This window comes from Aythya marila (genome assembly GCF_965140915.1).
Source record: "Aythya marila genome assembly, chromosome: 3".
Lineage (NCBI taxonomy): Eukaryota > Metazoa > Chordata > Aves > Anseriformes > Anatidae > Aythya > Aythya marila.
In genome coordinates, this window is record NC_139044.1 from 73,057,638 (window position 1) to 73,082,744 (window position 25,107).

Genomic DNA, 25,107 nt, shown 5'->3' on the forward strand with positions numbered 1-25,107 from the left:
AATCTGTTTTGAACTCCTCATATATTTTCTAATAAAATATATACATCTCAAAAGCTGGAATCCTGCCAATTTAAGAAACTCTTTAAGAAACTCAGACAACTATGGTTAAAATAAAAAAAAAATGCATGCATTTGGCATGCATTATACTTTTAATGGACCTAGTTGCAGCTTTGCCACAAGTTTTGTGTGGGAGCTGTTTTTGTAGTCCTAGAAGCCAAGAATCAAAAAGGAAAGGGACTCTGTGAAGAAAATATAAAAGCACAAACCATCTTCTTAGCACTTCTTATCTGGGTGGGAGAAAACTTAGACTTCTGTGGGCTGAGCTAGCAGCAAATTACAACATCCTTCCCTTGCTTCAGCTCTCCCATCTCAGTGAGAGAGGAGACAAAGTCCAACTACTCCCTGATGTTGGCATCATGCTTGGATGTGAGGCACTCATTCAGCCCCATGTGGGACCTCTTCCTGTTCCCAGCCCCAAGTAGGGAGGCAAGTCTTCTTGGTCTGCTTTGTTCTTGGTCTACCTAAGAGTGGAAGGAAAAGGGAGGAAAGGAAGGAGGAAGGAATGGAGGAAGGGAGAGAGGAAAAGAGGAAGAGGAAAGAAGGAAGGAAGGAAGGAAGGAAGGAAGGAAGGAAGGAAGGAAGGAAGGAAGGAAGGAAGGAAGGAAGGAAGGAAGGAAGGAAGGAAGGAAGGAAGGAAGGAAGGAAGGAAGGGGGGAAGGACGGACTGGGATTCCTAAAAGACTGCTCTGTGAATAAAATACAGCCATTTTCAGAAGCACAATGAGGTTACTAGTACTGTTTTCCTTAAACCTTTCTCTCTTTTTCTTTTGTTAGACACTTCTCAAAGTATATCCTTAATTTAACATCTAAGGAATTTTCTATTCAGCACCTTACTGAGATTTAAAAATATTGTCTACAGAGTCATCCAAATGTCTTTACAAATGACATTTTAAAAATGAGGAAAAAGGAAATGTAACAAGAGTTAGCTCCACCACTATATGAGCAAAAGCTAACTATGAAAGTCTCCAGTGCGTCCAACCAATTGAGGGAGAATGTTGGAAACGGAATCCTCTTCAGAATCGCTCTCTGGAGGGAAATGCACAAATTAGTATTCCCACTTTTGATGTTCTTTGGTTTGCATAATAGGACAGGTATAATTTGGGCTCCCCTCTACCTTTATGTTATTGTGCATTACCTTTGCCAATACCAATCCAGACACATCTATTCTATATGGGTGAATTACAAAATCACAGAATCATAGAATGGTTGAGGTTGGAAGGGACCTCCAGAGATCACCTAGTCCAACCCTCCAGCTCAAGCAGGGTCACCTAGAGCATGTTACACAGGATCACATCCAGACAGGTCTTGAATATCTCCAAAGAAGGAGACTCCACAACCTCTCTGTGCATCCTGTGCCAGTGCTCTGTCACCAGAACTGTAAAGTTCTTCCTCGTATGATGATGAAACCTCCAGTGTTTCAATTTATACCCATTACCCCTTGTCCTATAACTAGCCACAACTAAAAGACTTTGTCCCCATCCTCTTTACATTGTCCCCTCAGCTATTTGTAGCATTTGGTTGACCCTTCTTGATCAGGGGTGTTGGACTAGATGATCTCTGAAGGTCCCTTCCAACCTCAACCATTCAGTGATTCTGTGACAGTGCTGGATGCGCCTGGTAGCCTAAAGCACCAGAGTTTGCAATCTTTTTTATCTTCTGCAGCACAACCTCACAAAGCTCTTAAAAAAGACACATACTTGGAGTGTTTCAAAATTCAATCTTAATTTCTAAAATTTTGAATTAACCTTCTGTTTTCTGTAGCAGCTGTGACAATGCCCCTAGAAAGAATATGGCTCTTGAAAATAAAATTGTGTTATATAAACTGCAGAGGATATCTTTGGGGATAAATCTGTTGATAAGATTGATTTTTTTCCTTTGGTTTGTGAAGCACGTATAAGCAGTGTAGAATCCACAGAATAAATACCAGTTCTGTAACCATCTCAGATACACTCTGTATGCAAAACCATCTTTTAGTACTCTAACTGTTAAAGAAGGTCATTAAACACTAAAAAAGCTGAATCAGCAGAAGCCCAGTCAGCAAATCCAGCTTTAGTGCCTGTCTGTAATTAGCTTAGACATTCAGACAACAAAGGATGCTAAATTATTCCTCTTTGACAGTATCATAAAAAGGGAGAGTCAAAAGAAGCCAGAGCAGGTTAGTGTACTATATTGATTTCCATGGGGAGAAACAGTCATTGTGCAACATGCTGCCGAGAAACCTTAATGTTACTGCTGAAGAGTTCATTTCTGAACACACACTCCTTGCTCAATGAATCCATTTCAAAGTAAGTCTTCATCTAATACATTATGACATGGCTCCAAGCTAATAAAATCTTTTCCTGTGGGGTGAAGAAGCTTGGGTACCACAATACTAGCTTTCTAATATAAGTAAATGAGTTTGCCTGTTCCCTAGCCACACCTAGTTGTGTTTGCAGGAATAAATGAGAAAGATGTATATCTCCTTCATCATTCATGCAGTATCAGCTTCACAGGTATCTAGTAATTAGGGCTTGTAGACCTTGCTGATTAATATCTAGTTTTCAGGCTTCTCGTGGTGACTCACCTCACACTCAGCATAATGCAAGTATTCCTGTGTGAGTGTCAGGGCTTATTATAGACAAAGTATTTGTCTATATTTGTCTATACTCATTTAAGCAAAACTGAATTTTCTGCATCTATGGACTTTCAATTAAATAAAGGACAAACTGAAGAATAGCTGTAAGTTCTTAATGCCATACATGTAGAACTGAAGGGGCTGAATCTAAAATCATGATCCCTTTACCCTTCATTTCCTTGCTGCCATTTATGCTTCTGACACCTCAACTTGACTCATGCCATCAGTTTATAATATTTCAGTTTCCCCAATACCTGCCTACTTCTGGCCTCTCCTCGCTGTGCACTTTCACTTTCTTGAAGGTCACTTATGTGGTTCCCCCCTCTGCATACTGGTCATCAAACAGCTTCCTAAGGGTTGTATGCTTCCTAAGGGTTGTATAACACCTCCTGAGTGCCATACAGAAAGCTCTTACACTTGTATTTCATGGCTATAAACTCTACTTTATAGATCAAGTCCTTAAAAAAAAAAAAAAAAAAAAAAAAAAAAAAAAAAAGATTAATTTCATTCATTTGTTCTCTCTTTCTCTCCCTTTCTATTTGTGTTTCTCTCTTCCTCTATCCCTTCCTTTCTTTGTCTTTTTTTTTTTTTTTTAATTATTATTTATTTATTTTTTAATTTATTTATTTAGGTCTATGACAAAGCTTCTGTTTATTTCAGTGGCAGTGCATAAGATCTCAGGGGAAGCAGGTCTAGAGTAATTACCTCATCAGCATCATAGGCTAATGAAAATAGACTCACTCTGAGGATCACCATAAGCATAGATCTTGCTTCTCTGAGCACAAGTCTACTATTGTCTTCTGAAGACACGAGAATCTAGGTGATGCTGTTTACATCTGGTGTATTGAAACAAATCCTCAGTAAAATCACAGAAAGTTAGTAGCTCCATTTCTAATTACTTGAGAGGGAGATAAAACTTTCTGGGAGATGATTGTTTCAGTATGCTTGCCAACTCATTTAACATAATCTAGAAGATACAATCTGCTTACCAAAGAATGCTTACTCTATCTGTAAAGCTTATTTGTCACGTATCCAAATCTGATATTGGATATTCATGAGCAACAACCATTGATGTTAGAGATTCAGAATTTTATATTCTTTGTTTCCAATTAGTAAAAACAGTAGAAACAGTAAAAGAAAAAAGAGCATAATATAAGAATGGGAAAATAAGAATAAGAAATGTATATTATTCTTCATATATACAAATACATATACATATAAAATCTGACAAGAAGTTCTCAAAGGTAAGATTAGGAAAAGAAATAAAGAGAAGCACTGTGGTATTGGTGTAATTGACCAATTGGTCTGACAGAAATTAAAATGTATACAAAGTAAGTGAGGGGCCTGTTATCTAGTCCATAGAAACATGTTGTTCAGGACACAGTTAGCAGAATTTTTAGTTGTGGTATTTCTGAGACTACCATTTAAGGGAGCAGGGATTTTCTCATAGGAAAAGGTGCCGATCTACTTTATAGTAAAGAATTTCAAAGGACTCACATTAAAGGGTACACTGATATTTGTGTCTGAAAAGATCCATTATGTCAGTTAGCATTTCTATTATCAGTCTCCTGCTTCTACCCAGACTTTTAAGTGCTTCAGCTTGCAGTGTCCAAAATAATTAGGATTATGATTAATTCTCATTACCACCATAGAGTCTGTTGGTTCCAAATCTCAGGCAGGGAAAAATTATGGGTAAGACAATACTTGCTCTACCTAGAGGAATTTATACTTCTGCCTTGTAGGTCACACACGTTGCACAGTATCTACAGATAGGTATTGAAGAAACTAAGATAGATGCATACCTTTCCACAAAAGAAAGTTCCCCTGTCCTATCACACTGTATCTAAGAGTTCTTTATACACAGGAAAAGCACATAAGAAAACCTGATTCTCTGTGCTACTACAGTTTAAATGTTCAGAACACAGCACTTGCTCCAGAAGAAGCCCGATCATGCATGCTTCACACAGGACAAACTTCCAGGTATGTCAACTCTGGGACTTTCCCTTCCTTCCTTCCTTCCTTCCTTCCTTCCTTCCTTCCTTCCTTCCTTCCTTCCTTCCTTCCTTCCTTCCTTCCTTCCTTCCTTCCTTCCTTCCTTCCTTCCTTCCTTCCTTCCTTCCCTCCTTCCTTCCCTCCTTCCTTCCTTCCTTCCTTCCTTCCTTCCTTCCTTCCTTCCTTCCTTCCTTCCTTCCTTCCTTCCTTCCTTCCTTCCTTCCTTCCCTCCTTCCTTCCTTCCTTCCCTCCTTCCTTCCTTCCCTCCTTCCTTCCTTCCTTCCTTCCTTCCTTCCTTCCTTCCTTCCTTCCTTCCCTCCTTCCTTCCTTCCTTCCTTCCTTCCTTCCTTCCTTCCTTCCTTCCTTCCTTCCTTCCTTCCTTCCTTCCTTCCCTCCTTCCTTCCTTCCTTCCTTCCTTCCTTCCTTCCTTCCTTCCTTCCTTCCTTCCTTCCTTCCTTCCTTCCTTCCTTCCTTCCTTCCTTCCCTCCTTCCTTCCTTCCTTCCTTCCTTCCTTCCTTCCTTCCTTCCTTCCTTCCTTCCTTCCTTCCTTCCTTCCTTCCTTCCTTCCTTCCTTCCTTCCTTCCTTCCTCCCTCCCTCCCTCCCTCCCTCCCTCCCTCCCTCCCTCCCTTCCTTCCTTCCTTCCTTCCTTCCTTCCTTCCTTCCTTCCTTCCTTCCTTCCTTCCTTCCTTCCTTCCTTCTTTCCTTCCTTCCATCTTCCCTTCCCTTCGCTTCCCTTCCCTTCCGTCTTCCCTTCCCTTCCCTTCCCTTCCCTTCCCTTCCCTTCCCTTCCCTTCCCTTCCCTTCCCTTCCCTTCCCTTCCCTTCCCTTCCCTTCCCTTCCCTTCCCTTCCCTTCCCTTCCCTTCCCTTCCCTTCCCTTCCCTTCCCTTCCCTTCCCTTCCCTTCCCTTCCCTCACAGTAATGGTGTTCACACAAGGTATTTGTTTAAACATGCTGCATAAAAAAATAATGTTATTTTCCTTAGTTTTTATCTGTTCAACAAAATTTCAAACTATAAAGAAATCTTTCATTCACACACATAATTCTACATGTGGTTGTCTTGTGTGATATATTCAAACAGCAAGAGCGACTCCAATGGTAACCCTCTACTAAGAGTGTTCTACTTAGCTGAAGTAAGTGGAATCACAGAATCACAGAATTGTATAGGTTGGAAGAGACCTCAAGATCATCAAGTCCAACCTCTGACCGAACACTAACCAGTCCTCCACTAAACCATATCACTAAGTTCAACATCTAAACGTCTTTTAAAGACCTCCAGGGATGGTGACTCCACCACTTCTCTGGGCAGCCCATTCCAATGCCACACAACCCTTCCAGTAAAGAAGTTTTTCCTAATATCCAACTTAAAATACTCCTGGTGCAACTTTAGCCCATTCCCCCTTGTCCTGTCACCAGGCATGTGGGAGAACAGACCAACCCCCACCTCGCTACAGCCTCCTTTAATGTACTTATAAAGAGTGATAAGGTCGCCCCTGAGCCTCCTTTTCTCCAGGCTGAACAAGCCCAGCTCCCTCAGCCGCTCCTCGTAGGACTTGTTCTCCAGACCCCTCACCAGCTTCGTCGCCCTTCTCTGGACTCACTTGAGCACCTCGATGTCCTTCTTGTAGCGAGGGGCCCAAAACTGAACTCAGTATTCGAGGTGCGGCCTCACCAGAGCCAAGTACAATCACTTCCCTAGACCTGCTGGCTACACTGCTTCTTATACAAGCCAGGATGCCGTTGGCCTTCTTGGCCACCTGAGCACACTGCTGGCTCGTATTCAGCTGACTATCAACCAGTACTCCCAGGTCCTTCTCTGCCAGTCAGCTTTCCAACCATTCCTCTCCCAGTCTGTAGCTCTGCTTGGGGTTATTGTGCCCCACGTGCAGGACCCAGCACTTGGCCTTCATCCAGTTGACCTCAGCCCATCGGTGCAGCCTATCCAGATCCTCCTACAGAGCCTTCCTACCCTCGAGCAGATCAACACTTGCACCTAACCTGGTGTCATCTGCAAACTTACTGAGGGTGCATTCAATCCCCTCACCCAGACCATCGATAAAAACAGCAGCAGCAGAGGTTCTTACCCCACAGATCTAATCCCTCAATGTATTTCTCCTGTTTTGTTCCTGGGCTTTCTCCTCTAATCCACAATGTAATGAAGACCAGAATCTACACAGTAAATTGTGTGGGCTTTTTCTCTTTTGGTGTTGGTGGTGATTTTACTAATTGTGTCACAGAAGCACCCTGATTTCCAGATGGAAAGGAGGGACCCTGCTGTAGTAGGCACTTTACAAGGCTATAATGAAAAGAAGTCCCTGGCCCTAGGGATTGCTTAACCTTTTTTTACTTGCTGATTCAGTATAAGATTGCACTCCATACAACTTTAAATATTCACTCTCTCCCTCTCTCCCTCTCTCCCTCTCTCTCTCTCTCTCTGTTTTTCTAACAGCAAAAAGGCTAGACTGTCCTCTGGGTTATAAAACAGCAAATATTTTTTTCTGTTATGCTCTGTTTTCATCACACTTTGCATCAGTTGTTTCTTGTATGGGTTAGCCCTGAAACACATATATTACTCACTGGAATAAATGAAAACACATGACATGATACTATGAATTCACCCTTCCCTCAGCAAAACCCAAGCCATTTGAATTGTTTCAGTTTTTGCAGATTTTGCCAATACATTGCACAAGCTCAGGCATTGAAATCCCCCCTGTGAATGCAGTTAGACTTGCAGGGTGTACATGTTGCAGCACAGACACTAATAGGCTCACTTCCTCACTTCTAAAACAGAAGTGTATTCCACGAATAAAGAGCCCTTTTCCATCATTTGTAGATTTTCAGAATTAACAAGTTAATATTCCACTCTTCTTTTGAACAGAAATTTGAAGGAAATTACTACTATTTTTCATTTGACATGTACTTCACCAGAAAAAAAATATGTAAGTTGCGAAATAATTAAAAGACTTCGATTTTGGTTGCTTCTGGTTTTGTTGTTTGATTTTCTGTTGTGGGTTTTTTTTTTGCCCTGCAAGTGGCTTTCTCCTGACTTTCAATGAAAGAATAAATAAATAAATAAATAAATAAATAAATGTAAATTTCAAAAGAAATGAAAATCTCCTTATAGACCAAAAAAAAATAAAATAAAATAAAATAAAATAAAATGAAAGGCTTTCTTCACTAAATAAAACAATACTGGTTTTTATTCCTTTAAAGTGTTAAGCAGGTTTACCTAATGCATTACTCATCAAAATGCATTGTTTACAGCACGGAAGCTTCCTGTGAATGAAACTTGCCATGGGGACTTTTATTTCTTTGTCTTAAACAACATTGTTTTAGAGATACTTTCTAATGTATTTTATTCTATGTGCATGTAATTAAAGCCAACTTTTCACCCATTTGAATGAGAAGCCTTAAGTGGAACAAATGCAACTTTCATTTCCTGTCCTAAGGCAATTCTTTCTGAAGACTGGGTTATACTGAGACACTTCTATCTCAGTAAATGGATTGTGTATTTTAGATTCTGGATAAAACCAAAAAGTTATTTTCTTAAAAACAACAATAATAACAGTGCATATAAACAGCAATTCCTTCAGTTCACCATTAAAACACAGCTTACACCTTGGAGTATACAGTACCGATACATTTGGAGTATGCAGCATCAAGCTCATTCAAGGTTAAACAACGGGATTTTAGATGCCTGGTTCAATATTCAGTGATGTTACCAAGTTACAGTAAAGGAGGATTTATTGGAGGAGGGGGAAAGCTAAGCAGGTCTCTCTTCTTCCCATGCACTACTATGCAAACCAGCTACAATCCTCTCTGCTAGCACAGTTGCACCAAGCATTGCACACACTTTAGGCTTTCAAGCAGTGGTCTGAAGCACATCTTCCAAATGTTCTCTTTTCCAGAGCAAGTATTGATCCAATACGTGGAAAGGACAAAACAGGCTGAATAGGCTGTCTGTTTGATTTGCAGCATTTTTCCACTATGTTTGCTACCCACCTCAAGCACTTTTACCAGAGGAAAAGTAAAATATTTTCACATTAAGATTTATCTGTTTTGGTTCTTGAGTATTTGTGGCTTTTAGAAATGAGCAGCTATAATGTCTAATGACTGCACTTTGTGTTTTAGGGCAAACTGCGTTTCTGGCATTGTCTGGTTTGTTTGTTTGACAGTAAGAATGTTAAGCGGAGCACAATTGCTGCTCCATTCTAACCCAAAATACTGCACACATCACATTTTACAGGCTTCCAATGCTATCAGAAACAAACAATACAGGATTAAGTATCTGTGTGGTTAATAAAATGCTATAGAGTAATTCCACTGTTCAGGAAGACAGAACTAGCTTATAACAAGGCCTGTAGGGCCACCAGGAGTTGCTTCAAGCCTTCCAGCAAGTACAATCTTTGCTGTTGTTCATCTCAGCCATTTTCTTTCCCTGCCTGCCCTTCAGATATTGCTTTCTGCCATGTTAGACACCCTTTCCCTACCAGCAGCATGCAAACCAAGCCCAGAAAGCAGCAGATCAGCAGATACCAAGGGAGAGAAAGGCATAGGGAGGGTTTTACTCGGGTGGGCAGCCACTCTCACTACTCCTCCTCAAAGGGGAGGGGGGAGAAAATACAATGCAAAGGGCTCAAGGGTTGAGATGAGGATAGGGAGATTGCTCAACAATTATCGTGGCAGGCAAAACAGACTCTGAGTAGGGAGACAGTAAAATGTGCACACGTTTAGAGTAAAAGCTGAGATACATTATAATAAATAAATTCTATATTTCTCTCTGATATATTCTTTAGCATGCATAAAAGATAATTGTTTTTTTACTATACAATGAAATTCTCCAAGAAGTGGCAAACAACAGCAATCACATTCACCTTGAAAATGCGTGCTTTTCCATTATTCTTTCTAATGTAAAATGGATTTATATTATAAACCTAAAAACAATATGGGTCGCTCGTGGAATACCTTGGTGAATAACAAAATGCATACTTGCACTTTCTTCTGCACATGGTGTTACTATACAAGACACAATACGTGTGGTCTTTCTCTGCTTAGTTTCATAGAGAGGCACTGTCAAAGTTGGTTAAGCCAAACTGTGGATGATTTCACTATCCTGTACCTACTTATGAATTTGTTTAGTTCATTTCATGGAAATCAATGATATTATACCAAAGACTGCTATAAGCTTTGTGAATCAGGCTTCATACCTTTGTGCATAGATGAATGCTTAGGAAAAGGGGCAGGGTGATGTATCTAGAACTAGTTCAAGTTAACTTATGGACTACTTCAGCTCATTTGGCTAATTTAGCATGTGGGTTCTAGATAAATATAGGGAGAGGGAGGAAAACAGTGGATACCAGTTTGTCATGACCTTTCCAAAAAGCTTTGGTGTTCTTTTTAGTTCATTGCTGTTTTTGAATGTACATGGTTTTATTTGCTCCTGAACAAGAAAAAAGTCCTGGGGACCTCCACTTGTACGAATTTTTACACTCTTTCCTTAAACGTTCACTTTTGATGACTGCTACAGAAAAGATACTGAACTAGATTAAGTCTAGTCTCTCATTATGGTGTACACGAACAGATGCTAGCAGCAGTTCTGCAATAGATAATTCACGTCCATTCTAGAAAGAAATTCTTGTGCAAAACATGCTTTAGAATGATGACATATTCCATATAAAAGTCACAAGTGTGAAAATGAATCATTGAAATATTTTCAAAATCTAGTAACTTTTCCTTAAGAATAGCCTAGTTGTTACTGGTTGCATTTAGAATTATTCAAGGTAGACATTCTTTATACTTCCTTGTATGCTGCAGGGAAAAAAAAAAAAAAAAAAAAAAAAAAGACATACACAACTGGCTAATTGGAAATTAATTTGCAGAAATATGTATGTCTTCAGTGATAAAAACAAATAATGTAGCCAAATTGACTCCAAGTAGGTAGAGTTCCATTCACTTCAGTGAGATACACACTGATATGTACCAGTCAAATTCTGTGCCATCAGTTTTTTGTAGTTTTATCTGATTTATATCTGTGTATAACAGGAATAGGATTAATTGTATCCCTATCTTAAATCCAAAGACTTCAAAAAGGTTTTGTGGAACATTCAGGATAAAATGCATGTTCCTAAGCATGTATTCCTCTCAGTGAAAAAAACTGCACAACTATAGATCAGTTTTTTAAGGAGATGTCATACAATAAAATATGCCTGATCAAGTGCTCTAAGAAACATTAAGTACTTGTATGTATTGGATATCATTGTCAAGGTTTTTCTTTCCATTTTCGTGATGAAAGACACATAACGGTTAGTTTGAAATGAGTCCAGAATAATTTGACCTGATTTATTGTTGAATTGCTGCATTTAATACAAGAATTAAGTCATATTTTATTCTGTTACAGATTTCCTAATAGGGAAAAAAAAAAAAAAAAAAAAAAAGGAGGAAAAATAAAAAACACTTCTCATTTTCATTGGTAACAGGGTAAAATAAAGAGTGTGATTCATTACTGTAGTCCTTGAAGATATCTTTGGACCTCTATCACCTATGGGATTTCCAGCATTTAGGCTCAGATAGGTATACTAGCTACCTCTTGGCTATATATCAATCGAGGTCCAAAGCTTATCTCCTCCCATTTACCATCCATGTTCATTTCATAGAATCATAGAATCATTAAGATTGGAAAAGACTTCCAAGATCATCTGGTCCAACCATCCCCTTACTACCAATGTCACCCACTAAACCATGTCCCTAAGTACCAAGTCTAACCTCTCTTTAAACATCCCTAGGGACAGTGACTCCACCACCTCCCTGGGCAACCCATTTCAATGCCTGACTACTCTTTCTGAGAAGAAATGTCTCCTAATTTCCAACCTAAAACCAGTCATGCCAACAAGAAGGTGTTCTCATCTGGTTGATGAGAAATACTTGGTTAATCAGAGAGCACCATGTTGATGAATATGATCAGATACATTTCCGTGCTTTTACTACATGTTCAGGCTATTAAAATCATAAGTAGAAGGTTCCACAGAAATATAACTCAAATAAAATAAATAAATAAATAAATAAATAAATAAATAAATAAGGTATTAGTTTGCATTTCCTTAAGTGCAAGAAAAGTTCTTTCAAGTTTCATGTCAAGATCTATGTAAAGGTGGATTCAGATTGTGGTTTCCAATCATGTTTAGAACCTGAAATTACAAGTACTTAACCCAAATCCATTACTAAGATATTCAGATCATTTAAATTGTAAATTGTAATAGCAAAGTTACAGCTATTGCTCTGGAGGCATAGAGTGTCTTTAGAGGTTTATGTGTATACCTTGCATGTTTTCCAAGGTTATTAGAGGAGTATTAAGTATATAGAAAAGCCAGCCTTAGTCCTCAGATTTCTGGCTAACAAGGGCATTAGAAAATTATTAAAGAAAGAATATACACCTTAATTCAACTCATTCTTAAGTAAACTTTTTAATTTGAAAAGATAAATTATCCATTGATTATAAAATGAAAGGCAGGGTTCTGTGCATGTAGCTAAAATTCTTCCTTCCCACACCACACTCCAAACAGCCACCAAATAATGAATGTGTTTCTCTGTGCTAACAGTCTCTGAAGAGACTGTTTCTCTTTTTATGTTCCATAATGAAGAGAAATAGTCTTAGTTATCACCAAGGAAAGATAAAGCAGTGTCCTGTGACTAGGGTTGCACCTCTACAGACAAAGCATCTGTATGCTAGACAGAAGCATTACTTGGTTTTCTAGAGACAGTCGGTGCCCATGCACGTGTGTGTTCATTGTTCACCCAAAATTTTCCTTAGCAAAAGACAAGAGAGAAACAGAAGTGTGATTTTAAAGTACTTCACCTCAAGAGCTTTTCAAGTATGACAGGAAAAATAATAATCTGACATGGATGAAGAAAAAGGGAAGGGAAGGGAAGGGAAGGGAAGGGAAGGGAAGGGAAGGGAAGGGAAGGGAAGGGAAGGGAAGGGAAGGGAAGGGAAGGGAAGGGAAGGGAAGGGAAGGGAAGGGAAGGGAAGGGAAGGGAAAAATAAAAAAGAAGAAGAAAAGAAAAAGAAGGAGTCTTTCTGTCTGACAAAGGAGTAAAAAGAAAATTGTATCATCAGGTGGAATCCTGTTAGTGGTATGAGTAATAACACAAAACTAAACTAGTTAAAATTATAAATAAATTGTTCTGAGGAAAGGCATAAGCCCAATAACTGAAAATAGGAACCTGCAAGCGTTCATTATGGCAGCAGAAAAGGCTTTATAAAAACAGATACTTTTGTTTATGTGTATGTATGTATGAGATTTGAGGCCTGTGTCTTGAATTGAAGTTAATGTTTTGAGCACAGAATTTTCAGCCACAATGTGTTTTACATATTTCAGTCAAAGGACAGCTTATCAAGAAAGAATCTCTAGGGAAATACTGGTGCCTAAAAATGCACCAGTTTTTAGAAGTCTAGCTTGTCTAGAATGCAAAGAAATGCCAAGCAACACATTCTTGCTACTGTAAACCATTCATAAACTAGAGAGCTGCCCAAAATTCACAAGATATTTTTAATTTAGTATATTAATTATAAAAGCATAATGTACTCTTTGAATTAAAATTATGTTTACAGCCTCTGATGTAATGATTTCTGGGAAATGTAAACTTCACTGGATTCACAAAATATTTAAGTCAAGAGGGAGAATATAAAAATATTCTGCCTTTAATGGAATTGTATAAGGCTGTCATAGTAGTTTATGGGGAATCAGGTAACAGGGCTACATCTATAGTTTTATTAAATTACAACAACTGACTTGAGGTCAATAGGATTATGACAGTTTAACCTAAATGTCTAGCAAAGTAAAAGGAAAATTATATTCAGTATGGAATCAGAAATGAAATGAAGGCTGACAACAAAAGGGTATGATTAAACTATATTACCCATAAAAGATCTACCACTGCAGCAGAATCCCTCCACTTTAGAGAAATCATCTGATCACATATTAAAAGCAATATACATCTTTTTTTTTTTTTTTTTTTTTTTCTTCTTCTGTTGTGACCTGTAAAGCACTGGAGAAGTTGTACTCTGCTCAGAAAATACAAAATAGAGTAGGATACAATCCTTAACATAAGATACACACATCTTAAAAATATTACGCTGTTTTGTTTTACTTCCTTTTACTTTCTTTAGTCATCTTATACGAATTTCTTGGAAATAGCCCACAAACATCAGGGTGCCCAAGGATCCAAACTTGAAATTTACTGTTCAATATTCAAAGTTGACTCAATTTAATAATGGTGGTAAAGGAGGTAATTTCTCTCAAGCTTTTACAAAAGTGTTATTTGACATTTTAAATGTAGAAAGTCTGTAGAATACCACGTTAAATGTGTGAACATGGGTCAATTCTATCAGTATTGTGCAGAAATAGATGGTCTGGTAATGATCTAGATAAGATATTCATGGAGCTAGTGGAGGCTTGTATTAAAATGTGAACAGCTGTGGTTCATTGAATATTAGGTATTCTGTGAAATAAAAGTAAATATTTGTTATATAACCTAAATAGCTAAGAAGTTGGGAGGGGTGTGGGTGGCTGTTAGAAATATAATCTTTTAGTTTTCTCATGTTTTGCGCAAACTATTTCATTTGCTTTACTGTGTCAACATGGATGGAAATACAGACAATGCTATGCAGGATTAATGTTTCATGAATGTTTTGCTGTCCTGTTGTCCCCATAACTCATAGTTAGATACACAAGTGGCTTTAACATGTTTTAGACTGACCAAAGGTACAAAATCTCTCTTAAACTTTTATGGCCCAAAATTGCAAACCAAAATAGAAATACAGTGGCTGTGTTCACATTTAAACTGCTACAAGCAAGCAAACAAACAAACAAAAACCTTAGGTTTGAGGATATAGCAATTTTCTGAAGTGTTTATGCTGAATATATCAAAATACCATAGCCAATCTTAAGAAACTAAAAGAAACTAAATTCCTTTCCTTTGTTATTACACACAACCACAATAAATGTTGCAAAATATATATCATAGGTAGTATGATGCCAGGAAATTCCTGACCACCAAAATATCAGGCATATATGGATCTAATTGTAATAAGGAACTACCACAGATAGACAGTTTGTTGTAAAAGGTGAAGGTTACCATCTGGAACAAAGTTCCCCTGAGTCTATCTGAGGTAAATCAAAACATTTTCTTCAATGACTCTTCAAATATCTTTGACCCTATTCTAGCTTGTCAGGAAAGTTTGAAATTTAGAAAAGGCTCTTTTTATTTTGTAATTCAATTAAAATCAGTTTGTATAGGGATAATTTTTTCATGGTTCAGAAACAAAATATATGGGAACTGAGATTAGTAATATGACCATATTGACACAATGTTAGTGGAATGTTTGTTGTCAAAATATTTTAAAGAAAATGTAATTTGGTTGAAAATGTTAAAAATGTGGGGTTTATCTTCTTTGTCTTCCTCTTTTTTAGTCAATTTATCTTATTGTTGCTTCCAAATATTTTACATTTGGTATAAATCTGCCTCTTAAAATGTGGCTGTTAAACATATAGTCATCGATATACAATTTACCCTAAAATGCTGGAACTTTGTCTTCTCTGATATTCAGCACATCCATATTCTGCAGTAGAGTGGTAATATGAGTTTTCAGACCCACTCTAACCCAGTTTCAGCATTCAGCTTAGATGTTGCCTACATTTTAGTTCTGATGCTGTTTCATTATCACAGGAGATGATTTCCACAAGACCTATAGTTTGCAATTATAATAATGGCTGGTCAATGCTTACCAAGTGTGATTATGGGGCTTCTGCTTAACAGCAATAACAATAATATAATAATAATTATATAATATGAAGTAGACGAAGTTCCAAGGTTTCTGATTTTTGACAAAGTAGAAGCCATAGCAAACAAGGAGAGTAAGGCCTGGTATATTAGAAATAAGTTTCGAAACTCCTTCACAGCATTCCTAACTTCACAGCATTCCTAACAATCACGTGATTCGTAACATCAGTACTAACTAAGCTGTTCTGTCCATGAAGATAAGAGGGAGCATAGCAGATTTAAATAATGAAGTGCCTAAATTTGGAGGCTGGCTTCTTCACAGTCTTTTACCAACAGCATAACCCATACCCTAGATCTATGAGTCATATAGTACAATATTCACATGGCTTAGAGCCACACTGTACATAAAATACATCTTGCAGAGGAAAAGGGCAGTTAGGAAGAGTTCATTAGCAGTTTTGCTTGCCTGTGCTGTCTTCCTGACACCCGTGGCCAGGATTTTGAAGCAACCAGAAGCCTCCCACCAACCCGTCTTCACCAGTCAGGTAACACCCCGTGAAAAAATTGTGGAGGGTAGCCTGCAAGCAGCACCTGGCAGATGAACCAATAGCTGGATACCCATGTGTGACACTCAGTGAATGGTGACAGGCATCTCCAGAATGCAAATCAAAGGACTTGGACTATGCTCCTGTGCTACATTTCCCTCTGAATGAGCCTATTTCTTTTCATCACCTACAGACAGGCATTAGGCAAACTAGTCTCCTAATTTATGCACAGAGATTAGATATCTAATGTTAGCAGCATGAGTACATCACAGAAAATATTCCAACAAAGTGATTGCACACATTCACTGCAATAAAATGTAGTTTGCCAGAGCATGACAGAATTAGTGACTGAGATGGATTAAAAGACAGAAAAAGAATTGGGAGGGAACAGCAGGAAGTTCTTCTGAGACAGCAGTTGTGCAGCATTTAAAGGCTTTAAAAAAAAAAATACCTCTTTCAATGTCCTCCCTCAGGATTTTAAATTGAAGCCTTATGGACAGGATGACTGTGATCATTCCTTTGGGAATAATAATTGTTGGGTAAGCCCAAAAGGATGGAGCAGAAATACTAATCCCAAAGGTGGTTAAAGGACACAGAGCATGAACTTGGGTCATAAGCAGGAAAATGTAATGCCTTTTCCCAAAGGTGCAGCAAAAAGAATGTATGAGGAAAAGTTGTACAGTACTTGAAATTTAGCAGTATTTGCAGTATTTTGCAAATTAGAAAGTGAAGTTGTTTTTTAGCTAAAGAGAACAATGGCTTCTGGGATAAATATAATGCCAGAAGTTTTAAGATGGTGGCTACAACACACTAAGAAAAATATAATTTGTCTCCTATAGGAAGTTTTGAAGAAGCAGCAAACTTTTTCACTTTGATGTTTTTTTTTTTGTTTGTTTGTTTGTTTGTTGTTTTTCAGGAGAAAACTTTCAAGCTACCACTAAAAGCTTAGGCTTGAAACAAGTTGCTTATTAAAACAAAAATTTGTTCTTCTGATTCTATTTTTTTCTGGAAAATCAAATGTTAGCCATGAAAATTTCTTATTTGAAACTACCCTGCTCTCTTTCTCCCATGACCAGTCCTTCACTCAGACTTGCAGGGATGAGTTGTTTTCATAGAAGAGAACTGTAGCGGTAAAATGTATCACTTCTGGGCATTTATTCTTTCTCTACTCTGATATGTTACCTAGACAGATTTTTATCAACGATACCCTTTCCTGTTGTAGATCTATTTCTGAATGAAAATTCTGCTGTTGCTGCCCACTGTCTGTCTCTCTTTTGCTTAAGTACAGGAACATTGGGCCTTCCTTCATATACTGCCACAGGCCCAGAAATAGAGATGTCTGCAGCTTGTAGGGATTGTAACTATTCTCAACACATTCATTGTAGTTCTGATGCTTTCCTGGCACATGCAGCCAAGTTGAAGTGAGCACGCAATGTAAATCCCACTCTTCGGGGAGGCAGCAGATTTATTGCATTAGGATTACACAGGCAGTCTCTGCTTGGGCAGTAGATCAAACTCCCTCTAAAAGCCTTGGGCTTGGGGACTCAGTTAACCAGTGTGTGCACACTGCCGTCATCCACTAAACTATGAAATGAAATACAGTAGTCCTAGACAGTGCAAGTAAATGGATTTTTTTTTCCTCATGGAGGGAGGAAAGTCTCCTCTTCCCATTAAGAATCAAAAGTGATGAGAACTCATATGCTCCCTCATGATCTCTCAATATTTTTTTAAGCAAATATTTTAAGGCTTTTATTTCTTGTGATTGCCCTGACCTTTCTGTGTCTATAGAATGTATAGGCTGTCACTGTTTGCTGATCACTGATGGCTTGGTTTTGAAAAATGAAGGGTGGTATCTGTAAGTGATTTTTCTGTCAGGATGAGTATTGGCATATGTAAGTGCTGGATTTAAAAAATAATGTTTGGTTGATAGGAATGTACAGATCATCATAGCTTGTAAATAATGTTTAATGTAGATTAAAGAAGTAAAGGGTTAAAGGAGAAATTTGATTTTGCCAAAAATAGTGACCTATTGTGAATATATAGTGAACTATATAGTGAATATTTCTAGAATCCAACTTCAACTCCTTATTTCACTATTGGGATTTAATTGAACCATATTTGTAAGCCAACATACATCTAGCCCAGAAAACTCATGAGACTGGAACCATTTAAATTCTGTGCTGTAGCTTGTTGCTGTATAAAGCAATGCAATGCTTGTAAGGAAGAGCAACATCTTTCATTATACCAATAGATATCAGGCTATCAGAGCTACAAAACGTTGCTATTGACACACTAAACCAGCTGTTGCAGCCTGCCATTGAAATTTGTATCTATATCCATCTTCCTGTGCATCTACATTAATCACAAGGACAAAACCCCACAATGAAAATATTTCTATTAACTGAAGCTTTCTCATTTTCTGAAAGGATGAGTTTTGTAACGAGCTGGTTGTTTGTGTTTAGTAGAGAATTGCTCTCTGCCTGTGCAGATGAATTGCAAAACTAGGGGGATGAGCACACTTTTTCTGGTTTCAATGATACTGTACCATTTTCATAGAAATAGGAAATATCCCAGAGCACAACTCTAAGAGAAGGAAATTATCGCACTTAGTACTTCAGAAACACTTTCTTTCTCTTGCACTCTACAACATACAAAGCTTAAATACAGCTAATTTTTGTAGAGTTATTGCGATGCCCCTACAAGATTTTTGGCATCAGGCCTAAGAAAGGCAAAAAGATGCAGCAGGTGATGAATTCCAGTCTGGTGCATTGCTCCATAGCAAATGCTTGTGCTTGAAGCCTACAAGCCTGACTGATACATTTACAACCTTTGAGAACAAGGTTGGTGAGCCAAATACAAGTGAAGGGCTAAATATTTAACCCCGGGGGAAGCACAGCAACTGGGCAATGGCACAAGACAAACAAACAAAAAGCAGTTATATCTGGAAAACTGGTAAGAGTCTCACATTTGGATGTGGTTTTGGTAAACAGTTGCAATGGAAAAGCATTTATAAGGTGTGAACATCAGCGGATGTAAGGAGGGAGATCTCACTTTTCCACTACTTTTCTTTTTACTTTTATTTCCTTTACTTTTTAATCTCTTACCTCAAATAATACTAATACTAATACTAATACTAATACTAATACTAATACTAATAATAAACTGCATATTCAAAACCAGATGAGTGCATGTATGAAAACTAAAAAATGAAATGCATTCCCAATAGAGCTGCACTAAGATTAATGGAATTGTTTCAAAGCATGAACTGGGGTCATAATTTCATATTTCTATTAAAACCTTGAAGATTAAGATAAACTGTTAGATTTGAGTTTGGAAAATCTGACACAATCCTTTGTGTGACCACTCCAAATCCCATACCTGGCATATAATTTATGTTTAGGATACTAAAAAATAAGTTTAGAAAGCAGAAAACATAGGTGATTGATGTTAGATTTGTCACTACATGTATTGCTGAAATATTCTAAAATATTGTGACAGTAAACATGGAATAAAAGAGAATAGGCTAGACACTACATTACAGAATTTAAAAATCTGTTTTATTGCTCTAAATTCACAGATTCTGAATAGTTATAAGAATGGGAAATGCAATTTCCTGACCATTTTCTTCTTTGTGCAATCTTTTTTGTTTTGTTTTTCCTGAAAATTCCCTAACCAGTTGCACATCAAAAACTGGAAGGCAACATTTCAAGTAATTTCACATCTGTAATTTTGTAATCATTCTAATACTGCATTAAAGAACAGCAGGAATAATGTATTTTCCTAACTCTAGCTGGGATCACTCTTGAAATAATAGAGAGATGTTAGTGTCTGCTCATATTTTACTCTTGAAACACAAACAAGACAATAGATTTATGTCAGGAGTGAAAGATAAGAATTTAATAGCTGTCCAGGGGTGTGCAAATTAAAGCTGCAAACTGAATAGCAATTTTTGGCACATAAAAACCTACAGGGAATTAATAGACAATAATCCTGGGGAAATGATAGACAACACTGAAATGTCAAACATGAGTTCATCTACTTGTATCTTAGTTGCTGCTGCAGCACAAACTGAGCAGGGTGGAGTGACAAACATAAATGTTCTGACTTCAGAGAACGCATGAGTTGGAGTGGGATAGTTTGGAGGAGTGATGAGTAAATGCAGACTGCAGAAAGAAACCCCCATTAATGTGCTCTCTGCTAAACACAATACTGTTTTAAACCCCCGTTAATGTGCTCTCTGCTAAACACAATACTGTTTTAAATTTCACTTAGTGCAGTATTGTAAAGTCTTTAGATTTTTTTCAGTGAAATTGATGTTTTTCAAGAAGAACATCATATTTTCCTAAAGGTGTGAAATTTTGGATAAATATAGGCCTCCTTCCTTTTGAAAAGTCCATAGTTTTTCAAACTACCAGTAGTTTTTCAACTACCACCAGTAGTTTTTCAACAGGTATTTTTTCAACTACCAGTCAAGAAGGAAGAAGGACCTGCTGATCTCCAAAACTGAATAAGGTCTCAGGACACATTGACAGCCTCAAAGAAAGGGTTGGACTTTGTGAAATAGACAGAAGTGAAGAGGTCATAGTTATGAGGCTAAGTGTTAGAAGCATAAAGCTGCTAATAGCTCTGTTGGAAGTAACAGACTCCATAGGCAAATTGTGCAGAGGTGAGGAGTTGTGGGGCTGTAGCCCACAGTCCTTTGGTAAGCCCATCATCTCTGATGGGCTGTCATAGGACTAGCCCAGCACCTCTTCACCCTGTTCTCCTAACTACAAGGAGTCTTTTATAGGCCATTTATCTGCCTTACTGCCATAACACTATGAAAGGTCCAGCAAATTGCCCTTGAATGGAAGTTGAAAAAAAAAAAAACAAAAAGAAAAAAAAAAAAACACTAAGGGTAAAACCACAGTGTGTTTTACTTAGGAACCTATGGAGTTTAAAAGCCTCCAAACACCTCATAATAACTTTGCTAGTGACTGTAAATAGAACAAATCCAGTGTGATTTAGGTTAGTGGAGCACCAATGATTCACGGCATTAGTCAGCCATGTACTTTCCAGCAGAAACCAAACATAATAGCTAGAAATAATACCAAATTTAAGTAGCTTCACAGGATTTGAAGGATTCTTTTTTGTTTTGTTTTGTTTTATTTTATTTTATTTTATTTTATTTTATTTTATTTTATTTTATTTTATTTTATTTTATTTTATTTTATTTTATTTTATTTTATTTTATTTTATTTTATTATTTTTCCAGAGGACATTACACAATAGCTTTGTAATACATGTGTTTTTCAAAGGTTTTAAAAGCCTGAAAAAATAACTGCCAAAAAAATTGTGCTCACATTTCTAGATAAATTCATTCTGCATGTATTAATAAGTTTCCTCAAATCTTGAAAATGGGTTTCCAATAGAATTGTTTACAACTGACATTAAAATATTGACACCCTCAATAAGTGTTGTTATTGTTAAACATTTGCATTAAGGATGGTAGGTTACAAACTTTCTAGGGGTTTTAACATACACATCGGCAAATTTTCTGCTAGTGGAAGTCCAAGGAATGGTTATTTGCCACAATGCAACATTTGCCCCACTGTCCATGCCAGTCTGGGAACCAACATCACCTTCAACACAGGTCCTCAGTTATCAGGTATGCTGATTTACTCCAGTTGCAGGTCTGCAGCATAAATTTTTACTTCCATGACAAGTCTTATTGAATCTTAGAAACCATTTGCTAGATAAAGCTTGAAAATAATTAAAAAAAAAAAAAATCCAAGAGAAATTGCATCTCAGACAAATGGAGAGAGCATAAGTACCCAAGAGGATAAGAAAAAGCATGAAATAAGGTTGTAAGGTTGATGTGGTGCAGAACTGATCATTGTAATTTCCTGTCATTTGCTTTGATATTGATTTCATTATTCTAGTGACCTGAAAAATTGTAGGAGAAAAGTGTTCTTTGCAAAAGATTCTGAAAAAGGGAGAGAGAAACAGCAGAGACTGTTACTGTAAAAGATAGAAAATCTGGTGCTAGACTCCGAGTTATTAGATCCCCTTTACATCCTTGAATTAACTTGAGGGGTGAATTGTCTTCAGGTATCCTAACAACTTGGAAGTACAATTCCATCATTCTGCAGTATGCTTACTGAACTGGAAAGTTTCTGAAGTCACATATGTCTCTCATCAGCATAAACAAATGATAATTTCTAACACAATGCTGCTAGCAGAATAAGTTTGGAGGAATGCAGCGCAATACCAGACACACAAGATCAAGTACATCTATAGTCAGGAGGTGCTCAATGGAAACTCATTCAGTTTTGGTGAGAAATACAGTATTTCTACATTAATTCAACAGTTTTAATCATGTTTTGATCACAGCTGTATTTCTCTTGCTCTCTATGTATAGGTACACATAAATGCATATGCAGTCTCTCAAATTGTATTATATTTAGTTCTAAAATTTGAAGTTTAATTCTTAGTAGTGAAAATTAATTATTTTAGTTGCCATTATTTCTCTTAATGACAGATTTAACATATTTACTCATGCCCATAATTGAAATGTGTGAAATATTTCTGTGTCAACAGAAACACTAATAAAGATGCAGTTACGGTAGCAGAAACTTTCCTTTAGAAGGTTTGCCATTTTTCCTCATTTGGAAAGAGACTGTTAATGACATCAGAAGAAAATTAAGAAATTCTCCATATGCACATAATTTTGTTTATTATGCTAATATGTGTGTTCCATGAATAGCTTCTACATAAAATGAAGAAATAATATAGTGTCTATGAAAAATTGTATTTTTCTTCCAAAATGTTAAAAATTTTGAAAATAAAATAAAATAAAATAAAATAAAATAAAATAAAATAAATACAATTTTTGATATATATATATATTTTTTTTTTAATAAAATAAAAGCTATGGAAAGGCTATAAAATTTAAGAATCTAGACTTTGCAGAACCAACAGTACATTTGAAAACCTCAATATCTTGCTTTGTTCCAGTTGTCTATTTACAAATGCACTGGTTTGTTTTACTTTGAACATTAATCCTCTCCTTTTATTCTTCTTTGGTGGTATGCTATTGTCTTTTCCAGAGCTACAGAGACTGCTCTGTTCTGGGTAGTTCTTGGAGTAATTTGTGTTTTCAATGCAAGCAAACTTTGGTGTTCACTTCCTGAGCTTTTATTTTAGGGTTGGGAGTTGCATAAATGTGGATGATGGTGATTTTTTCTTGAGTCGTTCTTGAATTTTCACAAGTTAAACCAAGTAAGAGTGTTCCATTCAACCTGTATAAATGACTGACAATACCAAGGTTACACTGATATGCTTTTAAAACCAGTCTAAAATCACAAAGCTGCAGTTCAAAGCAACCTGCTGTTACCTCAGTATCATTACATTGTATCCTAACATAGTTCATAGTTCATTCTAATGTATGACTGCTTTATTATAATGTTAGTCATTGACTTCTTAATGTAAGATTGTTTCAAATCCTCAAGTTTGTGCTACATCACTGTTATCACTGCTCGTCCTTTGTCAAGAACTGATGGTTTTTAATATACAATGTATGAGAGAACAAAGCATCATACTGGTATATTAGAAAATCTGCACGGATTTCTTATACCTGAAAACAAGCAAACAAAAACAAGCAAACAAACAAAAATGGGCTTAGAACGCCTTGTAATGAAGTGTAATGAAGATTGCATTTATTTACTAGAATGACAATCTGGTCCAAATTAACACTGCCTCTTTTTTATGTCTCCAGACATATCTGGAACCCATAAAAGGCATTATTTTAGAGAATGATTAGGTTCCTTTAGCACTTAGTAATTTTTAAAACTATTTTGCGTGTCATTTTCATGAAAAAATAAAACAAAACAAACAAACAAACAAAAAGACTATCAGGATTTAAAGTTTTAGCACCTGTAAAGATTTTTTCTAAGCATTTTATTAGCTTTTTACAGATCTGTCCCATTTATCTTCCCTAGGAACAGAAGTCCATATTTTAAATTTCCATTAAATCTGACTACAGCATGAATAGATCAATAGATCAATTGTGATTCAATAATTTTCCTTTCCATTTCCCTGAATTTGATGTCTGGTTTCAAGATCTGTACACATAACCATTGTGTGTTTGCTTGTTAGGTTGTGTGTGTGGGTGTGTGGCTTGGTTTGGTTCCTTTTTCCACTGATGTACATGTATGTGGAGGTCCTCATACACAGAGACCCAGAGAATGAAAATTTGTCCTGACTTCTACACAGGCATGTTCTTCAACAAGATCTGGCAAAAAGAATAAAAGAAACATGAGAGTGGGAAAAACAGAGCTTGCTAAATCTGAGATAGTAACAGAACCCTAGATGTTGTCATTCAAAGCTAAACTTTGCACAGTAAATGAACAAATGCAATCTATTTTTGTCTGTAGTATAAATTAACTATTTCTCAGTAGAATATAGTGTATAGATCTAAGCTGATTAGTTCAATTTTGTTTATTTTGCATTTTCAAGATATTTCTACAGTTCAGATCATAAGTGGTTTGCAGAAAATTAATTCATCTTGCACTGATAGGTGTTCTAATTGCCAGAATATGGTATTCTTACAACTTACTGTTTCTATACATCTATGAAGCTCTATCAGTTATACATTATCAAATACATAGCTAGGTATTTAAGGATACCATTTTCAAGAAAATTATATCTTAGTAAGTGGGGTGATTGAAATTAGAAGTGGATATATGATCCAACCTAGAATTTGGGGCTTTGTCTCTGCTTAATTAAAAGTTTTGCCTTGAAATCGCAAGAAAGCTTTTTGAGCTGAAATTGATATTTCAATATTCATCATTTTGGGATGGAAGATGTGTATCAGGTCCCATTCATCAGACTATTATAATTCTTCTAAAATACAGAATAATCAATAACAACATAGAACAATTCACAGACAAGGTTTTAAAGAATTTTCCAAAGTTCAACTTTTATTTATGGTTGAAATTATGAAGCTGTTATTAAAAGCACTGCTGAGTCATGTCAATATGTGTAGCCATTAATATTTTATTTTATTTTATTTTATTTTATTTTATTTTATTTTATTTTATTTTATTTTATTTATTTTGTTTTGTTTTATTTTATTTTA